This window comes from Cherax quadricarinatus, chromosome 23 (assembly GCF_038502225.1).
Source record: "Cherax quadricarinatus isolate ZL_2023a chromosome 23, ASM3850222v1, whole genome shotgun sequence".
Classification (NCBI taxonomy): domain Eukaryota; kingdom Metazoa; phylum Arthropoda; class Malacostraca; order Decapoda; family Parastacidae; genus Cherax; species Cherax quadricarinatus.
This window is the reverse complement of record NC_091314.1, coordinates 28367941-28381259: the sequence shown is the minus strand read 5'-3', so window position 1 is coordinate 28381259 and position 13319 is coordinate 28367941. Positions and strand designations below refer to the sequence as shown.

The window sequence follows — 13319 nt, the reverse complement described above, 5'->3', positions numbered from 1 at the left end:
CTGCTCACCATAACCCCCAAGTCCTTTTCGCAATCTGTATGGCTAAGTTCTACATTATTTAACTTATAAGTGCTAGTGTTATGGACACTCGCTAGCTTCAGAACCTTGCATTTATCTACATTGAACTGCATCTGCCACTTTTCTGACCAAGAATAGAGTTTGTCTAAATCCTCCTGAAGTTCCCTAACATCTACGTTTGAGTCAATTATCCTACATAACGAATCAATTATCCTACCTAAAGTAACCTCCCACTGTAGTAACCCCCACTGTAGTAAGCTCCCACTGTAGTAACGTCCCACTGTAGTAACGTCCCTCTGTAGTAACGTCCCACTGTAGTAACGTCCCACTGTAGTAACCCCGACTGTAGTAACCCCCATTGTAGTATCCTCCTACTGTAGTAACCACCACTGTTGTAAGCTCCCACTGTGGTAACCCCCACTGTAGTAACCCCCACTGTAGTAACCTCCCACTGTAGCAACCTTTCACTGTAGTAACCCCCACTGTAGCAACCTCCCACTGTAGTAACCTCCCACTGTAGTAACCCCCACTGTAGTAGCCCCCACTATAGTAGCCCCCACTGTAGTACCCTCCAACTGTTGTACCCTCCAACTGTTGTACCCTCCCACTGTAGTAACCTCCCACTGTTGTAACCTCCCACTGTAGTAACCCACTGTAGTAACCTCCCACTGTAGTAACCCACTGTAGTAACCTCCCACTGTAGCCCCCACTGTAGTAACCTCCCACTGTAGTAACCCCACTGTAGTAACCTCCCACTGTAGTAACCCCCCACTGTAGTAACCCCCACTGTAGCAACGCCCACTGTAGCAACCCCCACTGTAGTAACCGTTGCAGTAACCCCCACTGTAGTAACCTCCACTGTAGTAACCGCTGTAGTAACCCCCACTGTAGTAACCCCCACTGTAGTGACCCCCACTGTAGTAACCCCCACTAGTAACCTACACTGTAGTAACCACTCTAGTAACCTCCACTGTAGTAGCCCCCACTGTAGTAACCGCTGCAGTAACCACTGTAGTAACCCCCACTGTAGTAGCCCCCACTGTAGTAACCACTGTAGTAACCTCCACTGTAGTAACCCCCACTGTAGTAACCTCCCACTGTAGTAACCTCCCACTGTAGTAACCCCCACTGTAGTAACCACTGTAGTAACCTCCACTGTAGTAACCACTGTAGTAACCTCCACTGTAGTAGCCTCCCACTGTAGTAACCTCCACTGTAGTAGCCTCCACTGTAGTAGCCTCCCACTGTAGTAACCTCCACTGTAGTAACTCCCACTGTAGTAACCCCCACTGTAGTAACTAACCTCCCACTGTAGTAACACCCACTGTAGTAACCACTGTAGTAACCCCCACTGTAGCAACCCCCACTGTAGTAACCCCCACTGTAGTAACCCCCACTGTAGTAATCCCCACTGTAGTAATCACTGTAGTAACCTCCCATTGTAGTAACCCCCACTGTAGTAACCTCCACTGTAGTAACCCCCACTGTAGTAACCTCCACTGTAGTAACCCCCACTGTAGTAACCTCCCATTGTAGTAACCCCCACTGTAGTAACCTCTTATTATAGTAAACTGTAGTAACCTCCACTGTAGTAACCTCCACTGTAGTAACCCCCACTGTAGTAACCTCCCATTATAGTAACCCCCACTGTAGTACTGTAGTAACCTCCACTGTAGTAACCCCCACTGTAGTAACCTCCCATTATAGTAACCCCCACTGTAGTAAGCCCCACTGTAGTAACCTCTTATTATAGTAACCCCCACTGTAGTATCCCCCACTGTAGTAACCCCCACTGTGGTAACCACTGTAGTAACAGCCACTGTAGTAACCACTGTAGTAACCTCCACTGTAGTAACCCCCACTGTAGTAACCCCCACTGTAGTAACCTCCACTGTAGTAACCCCCACTGTAGTAACCACTGTAGTAACCTCCACTGTAGTAACCTCCACTGTAGTAGCCTCCCACTGTAGTAACCTCCACTGTAGTAGCCTCCCACTGTAGTAACCCCCACTGTAGTAACTCCCACTGTAGTAACCCCCACTGTAGTAACTGTAACCTCCCACTGTAGTAACCCCCACTGTAGTAACCCCCACTGTAGCAACCCCCACTGTAGTAACCCCGACTAGTAATCCCCACTGTAGTAGTCACTGTAGTAACCTCCCATTGTAGTAACCTCCACTGTAGTAACCCCCACTGTAGTAACCCCCACTGTAGTAACCCCCACTGTAGTAACCTCCCATTGTAGTAACACCCACTGTAGTAACCTCTTATTATAGTAACCCCCACTGTAGTAACCTCCACTATAGTAACCCCCACTGTAGTAACCCCCACTGTAGTAACCTCCCATTATAGTAACCCCCACTGTAGTAACCTCCCATTATAGTAACCCCCACTGTAGTAACCCCCACTGTAGTAACCTCCACTGTAGTAACCCCCACTGTAGTAACCTCCCATTATAGTAACCCCCACTGTAGTAAGCCCCACTGTAGTAACCCCCACTGTAGTAACCTCCCATTATAGTAACCCCCACTGTAGTAACCCCCACTGTAGTAACCCCCACTGTAGTAACCCCCACTGTAGTAACCCCCACTGTAGTAACCCCCACTGTAGTAACCCCCACTGTAGTAAACCCCACTGTAGTAACCCCCACTGTAGTAACTCACACTGTAATAACCCCCACTGTAGTAACCCCCACTGTAGTAAACCCCACTGTAGTAACCCCCACTGTAGTAACTCACACTGTAATAACCCCCACTGTAGTAACCCCCACTGTAGTAACCTCCACTGTAGTAGCTCCCACTGTAGTAACCCCCACTGTAGTAACCCCCACTGTAGTAACCTCCACTGTAGTAACCTCCACTGTAATAACCTCCACTGTAGTAACCTCCACTGTAGTAACCCCCACTGTAGTAACCACCACTGTAACCCCCACTGTAGTAACCTCCACTGTAGTAGCTCCCACTGTAGTAACCTCCACTGTAGTAGCTCCCACTGTAGTAACCCCCACTGTAGTAACCTCCACTGTAGTAGCTCCCACTGTAGTAACCCCCACTGTAGTAACCACCACTGTAGTAACTCCCACTGTAGTAACCTCCACTGTAGTAACCCCACTGTAGTAACCCCCACTGTAGTAACCCCCACTGTAGTAACTCCCACTGTAGTAACCACTGTAGTAACCTCCACTGTAGTAGCTCCCACTGTAGTAACCCCCACTGTAGTAACCTCCACTGTAGTAACTCCCACTGTAGTAACCCCCACTGTAGTAACCCCCACTGTAGTAACCTCCACTGTAGTAACCCCCACTGTAGTAACCACCACTGTAGTAACCCCCACTGTAGTAACCCCCACTGTAGTAACCCCCACTGTAGTAACCTCTGGTGGCAAACGTCACCTTCCAGCTCCGTAAAACCATTTTGTTTTTTTCCACAAGTGTCAGGCACTGTTCTTGCTTCATTATTATTTCCTTCACATTGTGGCTCATAAATTTCATGGTTGTTTCCAAGGCTTTGTTCTGCAGAAGTGCGAGTCCCAGTTCTCCTATTTAATTTCCTTTAGTTAATGTCACAGGTTGTCTACATATGACCACCTGCTGACACATACCAGTGTCATGTCACAGGTTGTCTACACATGCCCACCTGCTGTCACATACCAGTGTCATGTCACAGGTTGTCTACACATGCCCACCTGCTGACACATACCAGTGTCATGTCACAGGTTGTCTACACATGCCCACCTGCTGTCACATACCAGTGTCATGTCACAGGTTGTCTACACATGCCCACCTGCTGACACATACCAATGTCATGTCACAGGTTGTCTATACATGGCCACCTGCTGACACATATCAGTGTCATGTCACAGGTTGTCTACACATGACCACCTGCTGACACATACCAATGTCATGTCACAGGTTGTCTACACATGACCACCTGCTGACACATACCAATGTCATGTCACAGGTTGTCTACACATGACCACCTGCTGACACATACCAGTGTCATGTCACAGGTTGTCTACACATGACCACCTGCTGACACATACCAGTGTCATGTCACAGGTTGTCTACACATGACCACGTGCTGACACATACCAATGTCATGTCACAGGTTGTCTACACATGACCACGTGCTGACACATACCAATGTCATGTCACAGGTTGTCTACACATGCCCACGTGCTGACACATACCAATGTCATGTCACAGGTTGTCTACACATGACCACCTGCTGACACATACCAGTGTCATGTCACAGGTTGTCTACACATGACCACCTGCTGACACATACCAGTGTCATGTCACAGGTTGTCTACACATGACCACCTGCTGACACATACCAGTGTCATGTCACAGGTTGTCTACACATGCCCACCTGTGACACATACCAGTGTCATGTCACAGGTTGTCTACACATGCCCACCTGCTGACACATACCAGTGTCATGTCACAGGTTGTCTACACATGCCCACCTGCTGACACATACCAGTGTCATGTCACAGGTTGTCTACACATGCCCACCTGCTGACACATACCAGTGTCATGTCACAGGTTGTCTACACATGACCACCTGCTGACACATACCAGTGTCGTCACATGTCTACACATGACCACCTGCTGACACATACCATGAGTGTCATGTCACAGGTTGTCTACACAGGCCCACCTGCTGACACATACCAGTGTCATGTCACAGGTTGTCTACACATGACCACCTGCTGACACATACCAGTGTCATGTCACAGGTTGTCTACACATGACCACCTGCTGACACATACCAGTGTCATGTCACAGGTTGTCTACACATGACCACCTGCTGACACATACCAGTGTCATGTCACAGGTTGTCTACACATGACCACCTGCTGACACATACCAGTGTCATGTCACAGGTTGTCTACACATGCCCACCTGCTGACACATACCAGTGTCATGTCACAGGTTGTCTACACATGCCCACCTGCTGACACATACCAGTGTCATGTCACAGGTTGTCTACACATGACCACCTGCTGACACATACCAGTGTCATGTCACAGGTTGTCTACACATGACCACCTGCTGACACATACCAGTGTCATGTCACAGGTTGTCTACACATGACCACCTGCTGACACATACCAGTGTCATGTCACAGGTTGTCTACACATGACCACCTGCTGACACATACCAGTGTCATGTCACAGGTTGTCTACACATGCCCACCTGCTGACACATACCAGTGTCATGTCACAGGTTGTCTACACATGCCCACCTGCTGACACATACCAGTGTCATGTCACAGGTTGTCTACACATGACCACCTGCTGACACATACCAGTGTCATGTCACAGGTTGTCTACACATGACCACCTGCTGACACATACCAGTGTCATGTCACAGGTTGTCTACACATGCCCACCTGCTGACACATACCAGTGTCATGTCACAGGTTGTCTACACATGCCCACCTGCTGACACATACCAGTGTCATGTCACAGGTTGTCTACACATGACCACCTGCTGACACATACCAGTGTCATGTCACAGGTTGTCTACACATGACCACCTGCTGACACATACCAGTGTCATGTCACAGGTTGTCTACACATGACCTGCTGACACATACCAGTGTCATGTCACAGGTTGTCTACACAGGCCCACCTGCTGACACATACCAGTGTCATGTCACAGGTTGTCTACACATGACCACCTGCTGACACATACCAGTGTCATGTCACAGGTTGTCTACACATGACCACCTGCTGACACATACCAGTGTCATGTCACAGGTTGTCTACACATGACCACCTGCTGACACATACCAGTGTCATGTCACAGGTTGTCTACACATGACCACCTGCTGACACATACCAGTGTCATGTCACAGGTTGTCTACACATGCCCACCTGCTGACACATACCAGTGTCATGTCACAGGTTGTCTACACATGCCCACCTGCTGACACATACCAGTGTCATGTCACAGGTTGTCTACACATGACCACCTGCTGACACATACCAGTGTCATGTCACAGGTTGTCTACACATGACCACCTGCTGACACATACCAGTGTCATGTCACAGGTTGTCTACACATGACCACCTGCTGACACATACCAGTGTCATGTCACAGGTTGTCTACACATGACCACCTGCTGACACATACCAGTGTCATGTCACAGGTTGTCTACACATGCCCACCTGCTGACACATACCAGTGTCATGTCACAGGTTGTCTACACATGCCCACCTGCTGACACATACCAGTGTCATGTCACAGGTTGTCTACACATGACCACCTGCTGACACATACCAGTGTCATGTCACAGGTTGTCTACACATGACCACCTGCTGACACATACCAGTGTCATGTCACAGGTTGTCTACACATGCCCACCTGCTGACATATACCAGTGTCATGTCACAGGTTGTCTACACATGACCACCTGCTGACACATACCTTCTCATTAATTTTCCCTTTAATATTATTAACTTGCTGTACTGCTGCTTACAATATACATTTTTTAATCAGCATTATAACAAGTTAATACATATGATAAAGAAGTAGCTGTTGAGCACGTGACTGGCAGCACCTGGAAGTGTGTCCACCTGTGATAACATGACGGTTGCTGTCCATTAAGTTTTCTCCCGTTTTGTTTGTTTCTAGTCTATTTTTGTCATCGTTTTGTTGTTCTCTTTCTCTTTGATCTTTTGTTTTATGAAACATTATAAATTTCAGTTACTATTCTTTGAAACCCTTCATTAGTTAATGTTGTTTTTGTATAGTCGTTCAGTCGACTAGTTTTCATGTTAGTGTGTGAAGACTATAATTGTTTCTGAAGGTCGGTACCGCCACTCCCGCTGTGTTGTATACCATACTCTCGGATACTACTATAGTTTGTTACATGTTTTGTCTTCTTCCAACACTTTATTTTACAAACTTTATCATTAATTACTCCATTATTTAGTACCAGTACTTTTTATTATATATTTTTCTTCCCTTCTACATGTTTTGTAATGGATATAATGCCGAATCTTTCCATTTCGTTTATTTCTTGCAGTTCTCTCTTATCTGTGAATCAACTACATTTGTTCACCATACTGTAAATTATCCCCACGTTGTTTGTTACACTTGTGCTCCTTGCTTCATGTATTCATCTCAATTATCTTTATTATTTCCCACGACCTAACTTTTAACGTCTCCATTACCGAACCCTCACATACTTTTCAGTAGTTTTAACATTTTGCCTTAATTCTTAATGCTAGTATTGGCTTGTAGACTAATTCCCAACTTTATATTACTAGCTGCTATATTTTTCGTACTTGTATTATATTGTTAAGTATATCTGTCTTTCATCATATTATTGGCGACTGTCCATATACACTGTACAACTCTCATTACTAAGACACAGTTTCATTGTTTTGTAGTCAATTTTGTTTAATATCAAACATTTTATTCAAATAAATTTATCATGCACTTTCATAACTGTGGGAAGTGTGAAGCGCTTTATTAACGTGTATGTATATATATATATATATATATATATATATATATATATATATATATATATATATATATATATATATATATATATATATATATATATATATATATTAGTGTGATGAAAGAGCTTGTAAGTTTTCATTAACCTGGTATAACGCTCCCTGCTCGTCATATCCTGCTGGCTTACTGATAAACAAGATGTTTCTCAACATATATTTATAAATGTTTTCAAAATAGTGCTGCTATGTACCCATCCCTGGACTTGTTCGTTTACCCATCCCTGATTTTGTTTGACTATCCCTGGACTCGTTTGACTATCTATGGACTTGTTTACCCATCCGTGGTCTTGCTTCACTTACCGTGTGTGTTTGTGTAGCAGTAGTTACTACTTGTCAAAGGCACTTGTCGATAGAAACTTGACCTATTTCGTGTGTGTGTGTGTGTGTGTGTGTGTGTGTGTGTGTGTGTGTGTGTGTGTGTGTGTGTGTGTTGTGTGTGTGTGTGTGTGTGTGTGTGTGTGTGTGTGTGTGTTGTGTGTGTGTGTGTGTGTGTGTGTGTTGTGTGTGTGTGTGTGTGTGTGTGTGTGTGTGTGTGTGTGTGTGGTGTGTATGTCCAGCCCTTCACCTGTGTGTTATTACAGCTGATATTGCAACAACGAATTTGCCACCAGGGCAATAAACTTCAATTTTACTTATTATCTTCGCCTTTTTATAGTTTTGGAAAGTGTTTTCAAGCTGGACATCCTGTCACTACATGTATACACTAGTAGCAGTTGCCTCAACGGCTGCTACCTACGAAACTAGCATTTAGAAATTGCCTTCGTAGCGTCTAGTTATCAATATGATTATTATCTATCGTTTATCCCTGGGTTTCAAGTTTTCTACCGTTGTCTGGGAAGATTTGAAATCTACATTGTCTGAACTAAATAAAATGCCTTGATAGATTGTATGATTATGAGGCTATTAATGAATTGTGTGTTGGAGCCTTGATAGCAAGGTGTGTTGGAACCTTGATAGCAAGGTGTGTTGGAACCTTGATAGCAAGGTGTGTTGGAACCTTGATAGCAAGGTGTGTTGGAACCTTGATAGCAAGGTGTGTTGGAACCTTGATAGCAAGGTGTGTTGGAACCTTGATAGCAAGGTGTGATGGAGCCTTGACAGCAAGGTGTGTTGGAACCTTGATAGCAAGGTGTGTTGGAACCTTGATAGCAAGGTGTGTTGGAACCTTGATAGCAAGGTGTGTTGGAACCTTGATAGCAAGGTGTGTTGGAACCTTGATAGCAAGGTGTGATGGAGCCTTGACAGCAAGGTGTGTTGGAACCTTGATAGCAAGGTGTGTTGGAACCTTGATAGCAAGGTGTGTTGGAACCTTGATAGCAAGGTGTTGGAACCTTGATAGCAAGGTGTGTTGGAACCTTGATAGCAAGGTGTGATGGAGCCTTGACAGCAAGGTGTGTTGGAACCTTGATAGCAAGGTGTGTTGGAACCTTGATAGCAAGGTGTGTTGGAACCTTGATAGCAAGGTGTGTTGGAACCTTGATAGCAAGGGGTGTTGGAACCTTGATGACAGCAAGGTGTGTTGGAACCTTGACAGCAAGGTGTGTTGGAACCTTGATAGCAAGGTGTGTTGGAACCTTGATAGCAAGGTGTGTTGGAACCTTGATAGCAAGGTGTGTTGGAACCTTGATAGCAAGGTGTGTTGGAACCTTGATAGCAAGGTGTGGAACCTTGATAGAGGTGTGTTGGAACCTTGACAGCAAGGTGTGTTGGAACCTTGATAGCAAGGTGTGTTGGAACCTTGATAGCAAGGTGTGTTGGAACCTTGACAGCAAGGTGTGTTGGAACCTTGATAGCAAGGTGTGTTGGAACCTTGATAGCAAGGTGTGTTGGAACCTTGACAGCAAGGTGTGTTGGAACCTTGATAGCAAGGTGTGTTGGAACCTTGATAGCAAGGTGTGTTGGAACCTTGATAGCAAGGTGTGTTGAACCTTGACAGCAAGGTGTGTTGGAACCTTGATAGCAAGGTGTGTTGGACCTTGACGTAGCAGTAGGCCTTCTGCAGTGTTCCTACATTCTTATGTTCTTATGTTCTAACCTTGACAGCAAGGTGTGTTGGAACCTTGACAGCAAGGTGTGTTGGAACCTTGACAGCAAGGTGTGTTGGAACCTTGACAGCAAGGTGTGTTGGAACCTTGACAGCAAGGTGTGTTGGAACCTTGACAGCAAGGTGTGTTGGAACCTTGATAGCAAGGTGTGTTGGAACCTTGACAGCAAGGTGTGTTGGAACCTTGATAGCAAGGTGTGTTGGAACCTTGATAGCAAGGTGTGTTGGAACCTTGATAGCAAGGTGTGTTGGAACCTTGATAGCAAGGTGTGTTGGAACCTTGACAGCAAGGTGTGTTGGAACCTTGACAGCAAGGTGTGTTGGAACCTTGACAGCAAGGTGTGTTGGAACCTTGACAGCAAGGTGTGTTGGAACCTTGACAGCAAGGTGTGTTGGAACCTTGATAGCAAGGTGTGTTGGAACCTTGACAGCAAGGTGTGTTGGAACCTTGATAGCAAGGTGTGTTGGAACCTTGACAGCAAGGTGTGATGGAAACCAAGGTGTTGGACCTTGACAGCAAGGTGTGTTGGAACCTTGAAAGCAAGGTGTGTTGGAACCTTGACAGCAAGGTGTGTTGGAACCTTGACAGCAAGGTGTGTTGGAACCTTGATAGCAAGGCGTGTTGGAACCTTGACAGCAAGGTGTGTTGGAACCTTGACAGCAAGGTGTGTTGGAACCTTGACAGCAAGGTGTGTTGGAACCTTGACAGCAAGGTGTGTTGGAACCTTGACAGCAACGTGTGTTGGAACCTTGACAGCACGGTGTGTTGGAACCTTGACAGCAAGGTGTGTTGGAACCTTGACAGCAAGGTGTGTTGGAACCTTGATAGCAAGGTGTGTTGGAACCTTGACAGCAAGGTGTGTTGGAACCTTGACAGCAAGGTGTGTTGGAACCTTGATAGCAAGGTGTGTTGGAACCTTGACAGCAAGGTGTGTTGGAACCTTGATAGCAAGGTGTGTTGGAACCTTGACAGCAAGGTGTGTTGGAACCTTGACAGCAAGGTGTGTTGGAACCTTGATAGCAAGGTGTGTTGGAACCTTGATAGCAAGGTGTGTTGGAACCTTGACAGCAAGGTGTGATGGAGCCTTGACAGCAAGGTGTGTTGGAACCTTGACAGCAAGGTGTGTTGGAACCTTGACAGCAAGGTGTGATGGAGCCTTGACAGCAAGGTGTGTTGGAACCTTGACAGCAAGGCGTGTTGGAACCTTGACAGCAAGGTGTTAGAACCTTGACAGCAAGGTGTGTTAGAACCTTGACAACAAGGTGTGTTAGAACCTTGACAGCAAGGTGGGATGGAACCTTGACAGCAAGGTGTGTTGGAACCTTGACAGCAAGGTGTGTTGGAACCTTGACAGCAAGGCGTGTTGGAACCTTGACAGCAAGGTGTTAGAACCTTGACAGCAAGGTGTGTTAGAACCTTGACAGCAAGGTGTGTTGGAACCTTGACAGCAAGGTGTGTTGGAACCTTGACAGCAAGGTGTGTTGGAACCTTGACAGCAAGGTGTGATGGAACCTTGATAGCAAGGTGTGTTGGAACCTTGACAGCAAGGTGTGTTGGAACCTTGACAGCAAGGTGTGATGGAACCTTGACAGCAAGGTGTGTTGGAACCTTGACAGCAAGGTGTGTTGGAACCTTGACAGCAAGGTGTATTAGAACGCCCTCGGTATTAAGTTCAAGAATCTGGTAAATTATCTGTATATACACCATCGTCAGCAACAATAGAACCATTCTTGGATAAGAGATAAGGAAGATTAGATATATATATACCTTGAGAATTTTCAAGATCCTACACCAAGTATTATCGTCTCTGGGGTTGTCAACCTTCCAAATATAAAATTGAAGATGTTAGACGACAGCATTGTTTCAGAAATAACACCATTGAAGTACTTAAGTCCGGCAGACACATTCCAGAACTGTTGGGTTCTGTGAAGGGTTTCCTTTGAATCGACGGATAACAGAACCTAATGGAAATGACAATACATCATATTTGATGTTTGTAAACAGTGAGGAGCTATGATATTGTGTGCAGCTCCAGTTGTCCGTAGTCCTCCAGTTGTCCGTAGTCCTCCAGTTGTCCATAGGTCGCCAGTTGTCCGTAGTCCTCCAGTTGTCCATAGGTCGCCAGTTGTCCGTAGTCCTCCAGTTGTTCATAGGTCGCCAGTTGTCCGTAGTCCTCCAGTTGTCCATTGGTCGCCAGTTGTCCATGGGTCGCCAGTTGTCCGTAGTCCTCCAGTTGTCCATGGGTCGCCAGTTGTCCGTAGTCCTCCAGTTGTCCATGGGTCGCCAGTTGTCCGTAGTCCTCCAGTTGTCCATGGGTCGCCAGTTGTCCGTAGTCCTCCAGTTGTCCATAGGTCGCCAGTTGTCCGTAGTCCTCCAGTTGTCCATGGGTCGCCAGTTGTCCGTAGTCCTCCAGTTGTCCATAGGTCGCCAGTTGTCCGTAGTCCTCCAGTTGTCCATGGGTCGCCAGTTGTCCGTAGTCCTCCAGTTGTCCATGGGTCGCCAGTTGTCCGTAGTCCTCCAGTTGTCCATGGGTCGCCAGTTGTCCGTAGTCCTCCAGTTGTCCATGGGTCGCCAGTTGTCCGTAGTCCTCCAGTTGTCCATAGGTCGCCAGTTGTCCGTAGTCCTCCAGTTGTCCATCGGTCTGTCAAACCTGACGTGTGAAGAAGTGTGTGCTTGTGGGTGAAAGAATTTCAATAAATGGAGCGTAGCGTCAGTTACTTCCTGTGAATAACCGGAAATTAGTTCTTAGTTAAAAGATTATTAACACTGTACCGATAGTAATGAATCTATGCCACTTGTAGCAGTACTATAACAGAAGTAACAGCAGTACTGTAACACGGTAGTAACAGTACTATAACACGGTGGTAACAGTACTATAACACGGTGGTAACAGTACTATAACACGGTGGTAACAGTACTATAACACGGTGGTAACAGTACTGTAACACGGTGGTAACAAAAGTACTGTAACACGGTGGTAACAGCAGTACTGTAACACGGTGGTAACAGTACTGTAACACGGTGGTAACAGCAGTACTGTAACACGGTGGTAACAGCAGTACTGTAACACGGTGGTAACAGTACTGTAACACGGTGGTAACGACAGTATTGTAACGCGGTGGTAACAACAGTACTGTAACACGGTGGTAACAGTACTGTAACAGGTAGCAACAGTACTGTAACACAGAGGTGACATACCTGTTACTGAGACATCTACGTAATACAAGTTGTATCATCATCCACACCTGGACAGGTCAAATCTTGTAGTCTCCTGTTTGTTCCAAACTTAAGTGCAAGCGACACTGTTTTAGTTGAGGCTGGGTGGAAGGACTTTAGATTTCACTGGGGAGAGGGGAGGGGCGGCTTAACCCAAGTTTTCAGTCGGGGAGTGTGGCTTTAACATACGATGCTGGAAAAAGTGGGGCTTACAGGCAGTTTCCCACCAAGGAAGGGTAGCCCAAAAAGAAAAACTTTATCATTCACTCCATCGCTGTCTTGCCAGTGGTGCGCTTACACTACAGTTATAAAACTACAACATTACCACCCCTCCTTCAGATTGCAGACACTGAAAGAAAAACGATCAACTCCCAGTGATGGAAGTGGAAAGGAGTCAAGTGAAAGACTTTCCATCACAAATTCTGAAGATCACACAAAGCCTCAAACCAAACTTTCTGTTAGTAGTAACCAGAATAATGATACTGGACAAAAAAGTGAAAA

General features: G+C 46.0%; 1 protein-coding gene across 7 annotated transcripts in view; it reads left to right on the top strand.

Annotated features, from left to right (window-relative positions):
• The window catches only part of LOC128685727 (ankyrin repeat and SAM domain-containing protein 1A), a 368909-nt gene that overhangs the window by 290873 nt on the left and 64717 nt on the right, over positions 1-13319 (top strand). The gene's annotated exons all lie outside the window — the stretch shown is intronic.